Source organism: Bufo gargarizans, chromosome 4 (assembly GCF_014858855.1).
Source record: "Bufo gargarizans isolate SCDJY-AF-19 chromosome 4, ASM1485885v1, whole genome shotgun sequence".
NCBI classification, from domain to species: Eukaryota; Metazoa; Chordata; class Amphibia; order Anura; family Bufonidae; genus Bufo; species Bufo gargarizans.
In genome coordinates, this window is record NC_058083.1 from 182,775,372 (window position 1) to 182,791,646 (window position 16,275).

A 16,275-nucleotide genomic window follows, 5' to 3' on the forward strand; every position below is an offset into this window, starting at 1 on the left:
ATTATTGCTGTTTTCTTTTTTTAATCTATATATTATTTGTTTTTTTACTATAACTTGACTATTTACTTTATACAATACAAGCAAATTAGCATTTTTTACCAGATATCTATCGCTTTTAAATATTAAGATATTTAAAAAACTATATGAAAAGCAAAATATTTTCAGATATATAAATAATATACAGTATATAAATATTGTCTTTTTTTTAAATATTTTTAGGTTTTTATCATTTTAGGAAAAATCACAGACTAGAGTGGCCTTACTGGGAAGAAATGCTCAAACCCCAAATACTGTAGTGTATTTATAACCGGGGGAGCAGATCTTCCACATGTGATCCATTGCTAACCCTAGCAACCCCCAGCAAAAATGCATGCAATGGAGGATGCTGGCAGCGGACCACATATACCACAAAAACATCCTACACAAGATGAAATAATGTGTGGATGAAAATATAAGAGTAAAAAGATCACTGCAAATGGTGCACAACACTAATATGCAACTGGTGCACCATTTGCAGTGATCTTTTTACTCTTATATTTTTGTTCACACATTATTTCATCTTGTATAGGATGTTTTTGTGGTACATGTGGTCTGCTGCCGGCATTCTACATTATATGCATTTTTTCTGGGGATTGCTGGCAGCAACGGATCACATGTGGAGGATCTGCTCCCCTGGTTATAAATATGCTACAGTATTTGGGGTTTGAGCATTTCCTCCCAGTAAGGCCACTCTAGTCTGTGATTTTCTTGATATGTATTTAATTTGCGGACGCTTATCGTTGGTAACATTCTAGTGCACCTGGTAGCCTGTGTCACATGGCTTGCTATAGATGGGGCCTCCAGCCTCCTCCCTCCTCCCATTGTATTAGTGATCTTACTTTGCAGGTATGTGGGAGTTTGGCTGTGAGTCGGACCTTGGCACCTATTGGACAGTGTTCACACACTATGGGTAGGTTATAGATACCTTGGTGTGGTGCACGGGCTCTGATATGTTCCTGAAAGGAATATATTGGCTAAAATCTCATTTTTTAACATCAGTGTGAGGGTTTAGCCTTGTATTGTCAGTTGCATATTAGTGTGGTGCACCATTTGCAGTGATCTTTTTATTATTTTATAAAATGTAAAAATATATTTCTTACGAGCACTGAACATCTAGTTTCTACCTACTTTACTCTTACCCATGAATACATTTATATTAGGTAAACTTTGAATAACATGTCTGCATTCTTCTTAGAGGAGGGACAACACGTGTTAATGCAAGTGACAATGTGCAGAGCCTCAGACAGAGGCTTAGATATTCTATAAAAATATCTCCAAGTTGATAAACTACAGCTCAGGGCATTCAAGACAGGAACTGGCAATGTGAGATTAGATTCAGAAATGGTAGCAGACAAAACAAACACTTGTATTATGCAGTGGTGGCCTTTATGGCGAATCTAAACCTAAATACTACCAAAGAGACAATAAAGCTATTTATGTTGTTTAAAAAATAACTTTTATACACCTAAACACCCCATTTTGTACTGGGTTGTCCTTGGTTTACATGAACATTTTCACTTTAAATATATATTTAAAGCAGCCATTCTCTTTTTATCACAAATGGAAGGAAATGTTGTAACCCCTTACTAAGGTCTACTAGCTCTGAATGGTGGCATACTCCTTGTTCTCAATGTATAGTATAGGTTACTAATTACAATATATACTCTTAATTTATAGAAAAAAAATATTTACTGTAAAACTACTTATTTCCATTGATCATATTTTCAGCTCTGTTTACTTCTAAATCAGCTGTAAATATTCTGCAGCTTTTTGGTATCTGTCTTTAGTTTATCCTCACTCGCAGCCTTATAAATTAAAGAGGTTGTGCCAGTAATATAAATGGATCCCATCCAACAGATGTTATAGCACTTTCCACAAATTCCACCATTTATGAAAACTGTCTTATTCTAAAGTTATTAGCCTATCATTGCATCTTGTGACATTTTTTATTTTATTTTTTCAGTTGCTGTAGGGTGCATCCTGCCTTGGAGCCATGTAATGTAGGGGATACAACCGTTGTTAGTGAGAAAAAGGGACGTGGTTAGTGTCACCTGATCTGCTGATGTCAGGACATATCTCACTGCCCTAAAGCATGATGGGACTGCAAATACATGACAAACCAGGAAGTAGCATATACTTAAAGGGACACTGACAGGCCCAAAAAGCATATTTAGGGGTATATATGACAGTATAGGTCTTATAAAGTGTATTAGAATCATCTAAGTATCCCCCCTGTCCGCCTCATAAATACAGTAATCTGAAGTTTTATAACCTGCTTTCCTGGTGTTCAATCTGCCCAAGGGGCGGTGCTTCATATCAACTTGATATGAAGCACCGCCCCTTGGGCAGATTGAACGCCAGGAAAGCAGGTTATAAAACATCAGATTACTGTATTTATGAGGCGGACAGGGGGGATACTTAGATGATTCTAATTACCTTTTATAAGACCTATACTGTCATATATACCCCTAAATATGCTTTTTGGGCCTGTCAGTGTCCCTTTAAATACGCGGGCTCGTAGTTAGGATTCTCAACTCATATTACAGTTATTCTGTTTCATTAGGTTTCGGTTTTTAATTCATAGTAGCAGAAGTGTAATCTGTACTAGTATTCTTGCCATATGAAAACAGGAATACAAAAAATTAATTACAGACCTCTTTAAAAGTCAATGGGATCCATCAGGATAAAATGGGTAATGTGTACAGGGTAAGGATGAGAGATTTGATTCAAACCAAGTTTGTTATGAATTAAAAATAAATTTGTCTGCCAAATGAACCCAATGCTTATCAGGTTTGGTTTGGACAAATTCAGTAAAACTGCATACATTTTACTGCACATATTGGCATGCAAAACCATAAGGGAGGAAGAAGAAATATGCTCACATGACCCTGGGAAGAAATTGAGGGGAAGAGTCAGAGGCTGAAAAACAGCAAATTAGCGGTGGTAGCTAGCAGGGAGATGTATCCAGGGTGGTGTCAGTAGGGGCAGTGGTAGTGGCAGTGGTACTTTGGGCAAATACAGAGCAGGGAATTGGAAGGGAGTTCAAAGACCTCACAATGACATATCACAGTATAAGAAAAGTGGTGGGGAGAGTGAAGATTCCCCACCAATTGTCTTAGACTGTGTGTGTTGGACAGGACCTGGGTGCCAGATTGGAGTGCTGGGGAGGAGATAGCATCAGAGCAGGAGGATGGTGACAGAGGTAGCAATAAAGACCAGTGGCAAGAAACATCCTCCTGGACTTGCAATGACAGAATAGTATGCCGTTATATTGCTTAATGTGCAATTCCAATTCCAACTCACTGGAATTTCATTTTACACATACTAGAGTGTCTGTACAAACAGCATAAAGCTGTGAATGAGTTTGTCATTCACCAGACCACCTCAGCAGGGAGCATGTGTAGTTTCATGGTCAGACAGTGGCAGCTCATCAGAAATGCCTGTCACATGCTGAAACCCTTCAAAGAGGCCACAAAATTTGCCAGTATGGACAACTGTGGCATGAACAATGCCACCCCTGATATTTATCTTTGAACAGACGCTCATGCTTATTAAACAGGGGATGACAGTAAAAGAATAACAACTAATGCATCTTGCTGCCTGCCCTATAGCTGTTGGAAACCCACAAGGAGAAAGTCCCATCTAGGAGGAAGATAAGGATGAGAAACTGCCACTAGAGGACGAATCAGGGGTGGAGGAGCAGGAAGATGATGATGACACTGGCCAGGGGTGAGCGAATCGCTTTTCGGATCCAAGATCTGAAGTTGATTCCCCAACTTTGTTTTATTGTTGTATGGAAACCTGTCTCCATACAGCATTAAAACGTATGGGCTTCGCAGAGGCAATCTTCGTTAAGTCTGAAGTTACACGAGACGTTAGTGAAGAACTTTGGCCTGCAATTTTAAAAACATTTTAAAACAGCAATCTGAAGTCGGCTTCAGTGCCGAGGTACAAGATTGTACCGAAGCCGACTTCAGATCACTGTTTTTAAGATGTACCTAAAAGTTGTAGAATCAAAGGCCTTCAATGAAGTCTCGTGTGACTTGCGACTTAACGAAGTTTGCCTCTACAAAACCCATACATTTTAATGTTGTACGGAGACAGATCTCCATACAGCATTAAAATGAAGTTGAGAAATGAATCAAATTTGGATCTTGGATCCCAGAGCCCGATTCGCTCACCCCTATCAGTGGGGGGTGGAACAGGAAAGAACTGGCTCCTCGGGCACGCTGGCCAGAATGGCAAGCTCTATGCTTACTTGCTTACCTAATGACAGATGTAATATTGACATGAAAAACTTTGCCATGCATTTAGACCCTAGCTATCAAAGCAATATGGAAGAATGTTTTCCTCCTGCTGAAAGGGAGGCCAAATTAATTTATTACCAGGAAACACAGAGTATGCAGCTTGCAACAGCTTTTGCCGAGCAGGTGTCTCAAATGGAGGCTCCTCCTTGCCCCCCACAGACTCCCCCACCTCTCGCCTTCTCCACTGCCACACATACAAGAAGCCACTGCAGCAGCCAGTTCAGTCTCCTCAACATGATAGAACATTGTGTTCACGTGCCGCACCAGGCTGTAGCAAATGGAGATCTACTGCCTCAATGCCCAGGTTCAGTCCTACCTGGACTCTAGCCTTTCTCCATCACATACACTATTCCCTTACCCCTTGGACTTCTGGGCAGGCAGACTAGAACAGTGGCCCAAACTGGCCCAGTATATTTCAAGTGGACATGAAATATACTTACTAATAAAGAAGCTCTGCTTCTATAATGGCCGTGTTTTGCACCTACAAGCCTATCATTTAGGGTAGAACCATATTGGTCCAATAATCCCTATCCAGTGTTTGTTCCCAATTAAAAGGGAAAATATTTTCAGAACAAGCCACTTTTTATTCTGACATTTATCATTTGTACGTGTATAAATACAGGCAAGCATTCTGTCCATGTTAACACTTTTTGTAGGCTTGGTCACTCACCATTGCCACAGTTTTTTCCCCTTAACACTGTGTGTGTTTAAACACCATCTACCCCTGATAAGAATCTGTAGAGGGAAGTGCCAAGTAGTTATATACACTGCTCCCATTTTGCATGAGCTGAACTCAAAGATCAAACATTTTCTACATACACAAAAGACCCATTACTCTCAAATATTGTTCACAAATCTGTCTAAATCTGTGTTAGTGAGCACTTCTCCTTTGCCGAGATAATCCATCCCACCTCACACATAATAAAAGGACACTCTGAAATGTGCACAGTTTTGCCTCACGCAGTGCAACACATCTCCGTCGCATAGAGTTGATCAGGTTGCTGATTGTGGCTTGTGGAATGTTGGTCCGCTCCTCTTCAATAGCTGTGCGAAGTTGCATAATATTGGCAGGAACTCGAACACGCTGTCGTATATGCCGATTCAAAGCATCCCAAACATGCTCAATGGGTGACATGTTCGGTGAGTATGCTGGCCATGCAAGAACTGGGATGTTTTCAGCTTCCAGGAATTGTGTACAGATCCTTGCAATATGGGGCCGTGCATTATCATGCGGCAACATCAACATGAGGTGATGGTCGTGGATGAATGGCATAACAGTGGGCCTCAGGATCTCATTACGGTATCTCTGTGGATTTAAAATGCCATCAATAAAATGCACCTGTGTTCGTTGTCCATAACATACGGCTGCCCATACCATAACCCCACCGCCACCATGGGCCAATCGATCCACAACGTTGACCTCAGCAAACCGCTCACCCACACGACGCCACACGCGCTGTCTGCCATCTGCCCTGGACAGTGAAAACCGGGACTCATCCGTGAACAGAACACCTCTCCAACGTGCCAGATGCCATTGAATGTGAGCATTTGCCCACTCAAGTTGGTTACGACTGCGAACTGCAGTCAGGTCCAGACCCCGATGAGGACAACGAGCATGCAGATGAGCTTCCCTGAGAAGGTTTCTGACAGTTTGTGCAGAAATTCTTTGGTTATGCAAACCGATTGTTGCTGCAGCTATCCAGGTGGCTGGTCCCAGACAATCATACAGGTGAACATGCTGGATGTGGAGGTCCTGGGCTGGTGTGGCTACACGTGGTCTGCGGTTGTGAGGCAGGTTGGATGTGCTGCCAAATTCTCTGAAACGCCTTTGGAGATGGCTTATGGTAGAGAAATAAACATTCATTACACGGGCAACAGCTCTGGTAGACATTCCTGCAGTCAGCATGCCAATTGCATGCTCCCTCAAACGTTGCAACATTGTGGCTTTGTGCTGTGTGATCAAACTGCATATTGTGGGAAGTCTAAGGCACACCTGTGCAATATTCATGCTGTCTAATCAGAACCTTGATATGCCACACCTGTGATGTGGGATGGATTATCTTGGCAAAGGAGAAGTGCTCACAAACACAGATTTAGACAGATTTGTGAACAAAAGTTGAGAGTAATGGGTCTTTTGTGTATGTAGAAAATGTTTGATCTTTGAGTTCAGCTCATGCAAAATGGGAGCAATACAAAAAGTGTTGCGTTTTAATTTTTGCTCAGTGTATATAGATAGACCTGCAACCTGCTGACATGACTGCCCTCCATGTGAATACAGATAAGAACTCTTGACAACCCAAAAGGACTCTATCCATCTGGTAAACTGACTTTTGTTCTGCTTAACCCTGTTTGTACCATACCGCCTGTATTTGTAACCTAAGACCACTGTATATATTCCTTGTGTTTATAATGTTATTTATAGTGAAGCCCTTAAGGCGATTAAATATATAATTTAATCTTGTGCTGTCTTGTATCTCGATCACGAATCCCCGCGTCCATTTTTCGGCCTAGTTATACGCTACCACGGGTTGGTTTCTTACCCTATATAATCCTGTTAACGGACCGGGCTTATATCAAACAAGGAACTGGTTGCAGTCTTCCCGGGCTGAGAACGCGCTGTTTCACTGGGGCAGTGAAAAGGTTCTCTCAGCTTTTTGTCTTTCTGTGCTCGTGTGGAAAGGAGGCGTCTGCGAAAACTGTACCAAGACTGACCTTACCCGCTCCTCCAGTAGGGCGTAATGTCACGCCTTGGTAACCCGTGACCATACCTTATCTCGCTGGCTATACATAGTTGACATCTGACGTCAGTCGGGTACGGTATTCAGCACATATTGGTGGCAGCAAAGTGGGATCAAGATACTAGTGTGTGTGTGAGTGTGGGACCCAAACTCCCAGACTACCAGTAGTAGCTTTTACCGCCAGAGTCTTAAGATCAGCTCAAAACTAGACAGTCTGAGTACAAATACAATAAGGTGTGTGTGTGCATCAGGTTGCCTGTATTACGTCCGTCTGCAGCCTGGCCATGATCCCTTGAGAAAGGTCTTGAAAGGACCGAAACGTTGGGATACATTATGGCCTAATATATGATACATATGCTTATACTATAACCATGGCGCGATTAGTCATATATTGACAATTTTTTCAGAATTTTCTGTACCTATAATATATTTGCAAACAAAAAAAGACATTGGTGTGCCGTGGATTACCTACATATGCATCAGGTTGCAGTCTGTGTCAGTGACCATCAATTGCAATGATGGCCAGTATCACAAGGAGCAAAGCTAAAGAGATGGCCGATGCTATGAATGGTGGTGGGGAGGACAGAGTCCAGATAGGGGGCCGAGAGGAGGTGGTAGGTGACTTTCTTCAAGGCGAAGGGGAGCACAGCCAAAACTCCCCAAGGATTCAGTTGCCAGTTGTGAGGTCCACTGCGGGCCTCACTTCACCTGCCCATCCCCCCAGCCAGGCAGGCTCGACTGCTACCCTACAGGCTGCCCTAGACCGTCTCCAGGCCAAGACCAGGCTTCCTACGAGATCCTCATGGCAGCTTCAGAGCGTCGTGAGCAAGCTGCAGAATGATGCGAGCAGGCTGATCGTGAGCATCAACTGCGAGTGCTCCAGCTCCAACTCAAGCAGCCCTCCTCAGCCCAATGTGAGTCTCCAGAGGTCCAAAACTATGGGCTGGGGACTTTTCGCTACTGGACAAAAATGGGGCCTTGGACACTTTCTTGTTGGTGTTGGAGACGGCCTGCCATCAGTACCAGCTGCTGGAGGACCAGTGGGTCCGATTCCTAATGCCACGTCTCAGGGGGAAAAGCCCTTGAAATCTTCAGGTACCTGCCCAGCGAGACCATCCTGAGCTATGAGGACATCAAGCAGGCTCTGGTCCGACAGTACAACTTAACCCCTGAGTCGTACCGGAATAAGCTCCGAAGTTTGCAGCATAGTCCTGCCCAGAGCTGGGCTGATCACATGCAGACCGAGAGCGGTTGATCAATGGACTATGGGATTGGAGCTCTCCACCGTTCAACAGCTGAAGGAGCTTATTGCCACAGAGCAGTTCTTGTGGAATTGCCTGGAAGACCTCCAGCAGTAGCTCCGTGACCGGAAGCCAAAGGGGGCCTCTGCAACAGCAGCCCTGGATGACTAGTATACCAACAACAGGACTTCAGAGGCCCAGAAACCAGTCGGCTGGAGAGGGGGTAAGACACACTCTGCCCCTGCTTCCCCTGCCCCTAGGCCCAAGAGTGCACTGGCCCCTCCTTCACTTTACACGTTGGTGGGGAAACAACCTGTGCACCAAAGCAGCCAAGACACTTCAAGGCCATGTGTTCAAAGCGCCTGAGGGACCCGTCCCAGTCATCGACCCGGAAACCATCTACTGGGTTGTGGGTGGGTGGGGGTGGTGGGAGTTCCCTTGACAATTTTCAACCGGTCACCGTGGGCCAGGCCGTGGCCATGGGACTTAGAGACATCGGCACTGAGATGACTCTGGTACGGACTGAACTGGTGGCACCCCATGATTTATTGCCTGGAAGATCCCTTACTGTCTCCGGGATTGGAGGAGTAGCACCAGCGCTGCCCATCGCCAAGGTCTATTTGGACTGGGGCGCCGGTCAAGGAGTAAGGGTGGTGGGGGTATCCTCAAATATCCCTGCCAGTGTTTTGCTGGGATGGACCTGGTGCGGCTTGTGTCTAAGTACGTGGTCGCTGACACCCTGAGGTCCGATACCCCAGAATGTGAGGTCATGTCCACCCTGTTAATGCCGTTAATGTACCTAACATGCCTATTGATGGGGATGTGGGGGTGGGGGATGTAATGTGTGCCTCTCCTCTCAGTAGGTAGGGGGTCATTGACGCCAGCTGTGCTGAGTCCCCAAGGTGTTGCCAGCAAGCTTGCTGGAACCTGTTGTCCTCAGGTGTGGTGACTGAGGGGACAAGCAGGGGGCAGACAGCTGCGGAGGAGGAAGATGCAAATTAGGTCAGGGCTGTCCCAGAAGTAGGGCTCCCAGGTAAAGCCTCAGTGCAGGGTTCCTCCACAACTGGGATGTCAGAGGGCCAGGTTAGTCCATCTGGATTGGCAACTTGGTCAGAAGCCGAGGGGAAGCAGGCACTACCAGCGTTGGCAGTTGCAATAGCTGCTGTCACGCGCAGTAGGAGTGCTGGGTCCCTAGGGGCCCCTCAGGGGTCTGATGACTTTCCCCCTTCCGACCAAGTGGCTGCCGTGTCAGATGGAGGCCAGGAGACAGGCCTCGGGGACTTGAAAGGGGACGTGGCAGTCTCGTCTATTCTAGCCACGTCCGGTCAGGGGTTTCAGGTGGCATTAGTGGCTGACGCCAGCCTGAATGCTCTCAAGGAGCAGGCGGCACGGTCCTCCCTTGGACTCAGACCTTGAGCGGGTGGTTTGGGACCATGGACGGCTATACCAGCTCGCGGTCCAGCAGGGCTCACCGAAGGAGTGGCCTAGGGACCGGCAGGTAGTAGAACTGACAGGGGACTTGTCAGTCTCGTCTATTCTGACCACGTCCCACCAGTGGTTTCAGGTGGCGTTAGGGGCTAGCGCCAGGTTAAAAGCTCTCACGGAGCAAGTGGCACGGCCTCCCTTGGACTCAGAACCCCAGAGGGCAGTCTGGGAGCAACGATGGTTGTGCCGGGAAACAGTCCAGCAGGGTTCACTGGAGGCGTGGCCTAGGGTCCGACAATTCATTGTACCTTATCAGTTCAGGGTGGAGTTTTTGTGGATTGCGCACGAAATTCTGATGGCCAGATACCCAGGAGCCGCTAAGTCAGAGGCCTGGAAGAGAGACGTAGCCACCCCTGGGGTGTCAGTCATCGAGTGTGTTGTGCGCTTCCAGGAAAAGGCGCAGGTCTTGTCGCGGTTGGTGCATGGCAGTATGGGGCCGACCAGAAGCGGGGGTACGACCAGATGGCTTGTGAGAAGACCCACCAGGTGGGTCAGCAAGTGTGGATACTTGTTTCCGTAACTCAGAACAAGCTTCAAGCAGCCTGGGGAGGCCCGTACCTCGAGCATCAGCGGCTCAATGCCAGGATGTACCTGGTCACCCTGGACCATGCCCGGGAGAGGCAGAAGGTGCCTCCCGGGAAATGTTCACCAAAACGCCCGGAAGGACGGCGGCCACTGAGATGCCGTTAGGCATGGAGCATGCCCCTGCCACTTCTAAGCAGATGGTCAAGCTGCTTAAGGGACTCGAAGGGTATGCAGCCGCGTTCCTGGAGGTCATTGCCATCTTCGGTCCTGCATCTGGAGCAGATGCTCGGGCAGATCTGCCAGGCAGGCTTGACCCTTGCTCCAGGAAAGTGCCAGTTAGGCATAAGTGAGGGGCCCCGGGCAGGCAGGGAACCTTTGGAACCGGAGCCCGGTTGAGTGGGTGCCAGCGCATCCTGGCTCACCCCCGGGACAAGAACCAGATGGTTCGCGCCCCACTATAGTAGCCTTGTGAAGCCCCTGAATAACCGCACCAGGATGAAGCTGCCATCCACAGTCAATTGAACAAACGACTGCGAGATGGCCTTCCAGGCACTGAAGGATGCCCTTTTCAGCTGTCTGGTACCCTAGGCAGCCGACTTCACGCAGTCGTTTATAGTACCGCCTGACGCGAGTAATCACGGCCTCGTTCTCATGCTCCGTCAGGGTGATTCCATTGGCCAGGAGGGAATGGGATGTGGGTAAGCGGAAGCCTTGTGCTCCAGCCGTACCACTTTGCCTCTCGCCACCAGAGAGGGTGCGGATGGGTGGCCACCCCCCGATTAACCCCTGTAATACTCTCCTGCAATATCACCCCTACCCTGCATTTGGATTCAACCTACGGATTTTTATCTCGTAGGGACAGTATAATGTTAGGAGGGAGGGTGCTGCTGCTAATTTACGTAAGTGTATGTCTAGATAGATTGGGAGGGAGGGTGGAATTGGAACAATAGATTGTGTTGTGTTAGCGTTGTCAGGTTTTATAGTGTTGTTAATGTATTGCGGTGTGTGTCTATATGTATATATATTTATATAACCAGAGAGATAAATATATATAGAATAGCAATAGCAATAGAATAGAATAGCAATAATAATAGACTATAGACTTGTATTTGTGTAATAAATTTCTTTATTGTTCAATACGCAGTTTATAGTCCTTTTGGTCGCCGTCGTAATAATCCATTGCGCGTAGTTCACAGAAAGGTATAGCAACAGGTTCTCAACCAAACCATTTGAAAAATTCAGTGAACCTGAAATGAAATGGATTTTAAAAGGTTTGCTCATCTCTAGTACAGGGGCTATATGATACCTAGATAAATAGTAGAAGATCAGAAGTGACTTGTTCATTGATGTTGAAGGTTTTACAAGTAACTCGGAGGTGACTATGAAAAGTCACAAAAAATCATGCACATAAAAAGCATATTAAGTGATCATCTAACTAAAGTTTAATATGAATGCATAGTCAATAATAGAGATGGCCTTGCGGTTCGCCCGGCAGTTGTTTCGCGGTAAACTTTGCTCATTTGCGATTTGCCGAACGGGCGAACATATGGAGATGTCTGCCAGCGCTATATTCTTTTACATTGTGAAGAACTTTGACCCATGACACATCCATCAGGTGTTACAGGACAGCCAATTGAGACGTTTCAGCAATCAGCACATGACATACCCCCTACCTTATAAATAAACCTGATCATTTTACATTCAGTCTTTTGTCAGTGTAGGGAGAGGTTGCTGTGTGGAGCAGGGACAGACTGTTAGGGACACCAAACGCTAGCTAATAGGGCCACAAAAGTCCTTTTAAGGACTGGTATAGGTGTGATATCGATAGGTGTGACATACTGAGGGGTGTAATATACTTATAATATACTTTCTAACATAGAAAGTATATTATAGTGCATTTGTATTGTGCAGCAGTTGTTTGCGGTCTTGCTGCGATACTGCAACTACACAGAGAGCCCAACTCTATTGGAACAAATAATTTCTACTGGTGTGATATACCAGTTGCTCCCCCAAAAAACTGAATGAAGCAGGGGTGTTATATACCAATTATATACTTTCTATATAGTGCATTTGGGTAGTGCAGCATTTGTTTTCGGTTTTACTGCGTTACCTTAGCTACAGATAGTGACAAACGACATTGGAACAAATAATTTCTACTGGTGTGATATACCTGTTGCCTCCCAAAAAAAAGTGATTGAAGCAGGGGTGTTATAGCCCAATAATATACTTTCTATATAGTGCAGTTGGGTAGTGCAGCATTTGTGCTTTTGCTGCGTGACAAATGACATTGGAACAAATTATGTCTACTGGTGTGATATGCCAGTTGCCCCCTCAAAAAAAACTGAATTAAGCAGGGGTGTTATATACCAATTATATATTTTCTATATAGTGCATTTGGGTAGTGCAGCATTTGCGGTTTTGCTGCGTTACCGCATCTACACAGAGTGACAAACGACATTGGAACAAATAATTTCTACTGGTGTGATATACCAGTTACCCCCCAAAAATGAAAAAAAAAAAGTGGGCTACAGTAAAATTGTTATTCAGTGACCGCATAATGAACCTCGAGCCACTTAATCACAATTTCTTTTATGTCAGGTGAATGCCTAATTTTTAAGGCCCGTACTCCTGTGGTGTAAATTTTTCTAGGCTCGAACAGGGCACATTTCAGAGAATTTCCCTTTAAGACGCATAAGAATGTCCCCTGATTAATATACATATTTTTTGTTGGAATTTTTGTCATTGATCCCCCTCTAGTACAGTATGTCTCTGTCCATATTGTGGGACTATTTGTACACTTCTACTATTTAGTGGCTACAAATATGAGCTGAAGGTTTTTCAGGTTCGTCTGCCGTTAAAGTGAATGGGGGACGGCGCAACCTTGCGGTTTGCGAACATTTGATTGCGTTCGCGAACCGTCCCAGCCGATGTTTGTCTATCACTAGTCAATAATACAACATAAACGAATATAGACTATCGTTAATAAGAAGAAAAAAAATGAATATAATTGTTCAAAGCTGAAACTGTTTTCCATTCTACTTATATGTACAACAAAAACTCATCCTATTCTCTTACTTATATTATATATGTGCTAAGTTATGATGACAATCTGTTCCAGATTAATAGGTTCATAGACTACAAAGGGCCCTTTCATTCTCTATCTGGGAAACAGAAAGCCCTCTTGTCTACAGTATTGAATGATGTTAAAAATCTTTCCTAGTTTTGAAGAGTACAGTAGTAAACTGTGTGTCCCATGCATCTCAGAAGAGGTGGTGACAAGTGCCCCTTTCTTATCAATGAATAATGTTTAGATTTTCTCCTGTCAAGTTTGTCATCTGTCCTTGATAAGCATTGTGTCCTTGATTAATGATAGACTTTTATGTTCGTTATTTTGGAAAAAAAAATATAAATACAGCATTTATAAGCAACAAAGAAAAATTATTGCTTAAATGCTGTGTATATGTATTATGAAAACATACTGTCTTACATTTATAGATTATGTATTTATCCTGTATCTATACATATAAATATATATAAAAATATATGTAAATTACATTATTGCTATAATTACTATATAAAGTATGCTGCTACTTGTTGTCCTTGTTTGCTTTCACATTGCAAGAATATCTATCTACATCTATCTATCTATCTATCTGATATCCAAGGAATCCTTTACAGCTGCATGAAATCCACTGCACTCTAGAGCAGGGATCAGCAACCTTCGGCACTCCAGCTGTGGTGAAACTACAATTCCCAGCATGCTCCATTAATTTCTATGTGAGTTCTTAGAAGAGAAGAGTAAGTATGCATGCTGGGAGTTGTAGTTTCACAACAGCTGGAGTGCTGGAGGTTGCCTACCCCTGCTCTAGAGTATCAAGTGAAGGAAACAGTGACCTTTATTCCCCCATGTTCATACAATGTTTCAATCCTCTCCAGGCTCTTTCTCATTTACAAGTGAACTGAACTCACAGCAAACTTTTATACTCATAATTAAACAATCCATGATTATAATAAAGCTCTTAGAAAAATATTTAGTCCATGATTAAAAATATCGTCCATTAGAGAACAGCAAATTTTTCCAAAATTCAATTTGGACTCTTTGACGAATTTTCCCAAAAATTGGATTTGTTCCGAATAAATTTGTCAGAAAGCAAGTTTTTTTGCTTTTTTTAGCAAAGTAATGATGGCTTGGTACTCTCCACCTTGGCTGGGCACAAGCCATCCATTCTCTCAAATGGACCACGTCAACCACGTGGAAAGGGAAGGACTATAGTACCAGCAACTTGGTCAGGAGCACGTTCAGCTTTTGCGCCATTGGATGAGTGCATGCATGCTGTTGTCTTTTTGCAATCGATTGCTGGCAAAATGCGTGACGAGGAGTAGGAGGAGCATCAGGACCAGTAGACGATGGGAACGAAACACAGCTGCTTCTACTGAGGTGGTGGATAGGGATGAGCGAACCTATGAATTTCAATGGGTTTGGCCGAACTTTAGTTCAAAGTTCGGTTCTGGTACAGGAACCCATAGAAGTAGAGTTGAGCGAACACCTGGATGTTCGGGTTCGAGAAGTTCGGCCGAACATCCCGGAAATGTTCGGGTTCGGGATCCGAACCCGATCCGAACTTCGTCCCGAACCCGAACCCCATTGAAGTCAATGGGGACCCGAACTTTTCGGCACTAAAAAGGCTGTAAAACAGCCCAGGAAAGAGCTAGAGGGCTGCAAAAGGCAGCAACATGTAGGTAAATCCCCTGCAAACAAATGTGGATAGGGAAATGAATTAAAATAAAAATTAAATAAATAAAAATTAACCAAAATCAATTGGAGAGAGGTTCCATAGCAGAGAATCTGGCTTCCCGTCACCCACCACTGGAACAGTCCATTCTCAGATATTTAGGCCCCGGCACCCAGGCAGAGGAGAGAGGTCCCGTAACAGAGAATCTGTCTTCATGTCAGCAGAGAATTAGTCTGCATGTCATAGCAGAGAATGAGGCTTCACGTCAGCCACCACTGCAACAGTCCATTGGCATATATTTAGGCCCAGCACCCAGGCAGAGGAGGGAGGTCCCGTAACAGAGAATCTGTCTTCATGTCAGCAGAGAATTAGTCTGCATGTCATAGCAGAGAATGAGGCTTCACGTCAGCCACCACTGCAACAGTCCATTGGCATATATTTAGGCCCAGCACACACACAGGCAGAGGAGAGAGGTCCCGTAACAGAGAATCTGGCTTCATGTCAGCAGAGAATTAGTCTGCATGTCATAGCAGAGAATCAGGCTTCACGTCACCCACCACTGCAACAGTCCATTGGCATATATTTAGGCCCAGCACACACACAGGCAGAGGAGAGAGGTCCCGTAACAGACAATCTGGCTTCATGTCAGCAGAGAATTAGTCTGCATGTCATAGCAGAGAATGAGGCTTCACGTCAGCCACCACTGCAACAGTCCATTGGCATATATTTAGGCCCAGCACACACACAGGCAGAGGAGAGAGGTCCCGTAACAGAGAATCTGTCTTCATGTCAGCAGAGAATTAGTCTGCATGTCATAGCAGAGAATCAGGCTTCACGTCACCCACCACTGCAACAGTCCATTGGCATATATTTAGGCCCAGCACCCAGGCAGAGGAGGGAGGTCCCGTAACAGAGAATCTGTCTTCATGTCAGCAGAGAATTAGTCTGCATGTCATAGCAGAGAATGAGGCTTCACGTCACCCACCACTGCAACAGTCCATTGGCATATATTTAGGCCTAGCACACAGGCAGAGGAGAGGTTCATTCAACTTTGGGTAGCCTCGCAATATAATGGTAAAATGAAAATAAAAATAGGATTGAATGAGGAAGTGCCCTGGAGTCCAATAATATATGGTTATGGGGAGGTAGTTAATGTCTAATCTGGACAAGGGACGGACAGGTCCTGTGGGATCCATGCCTGGTTCAT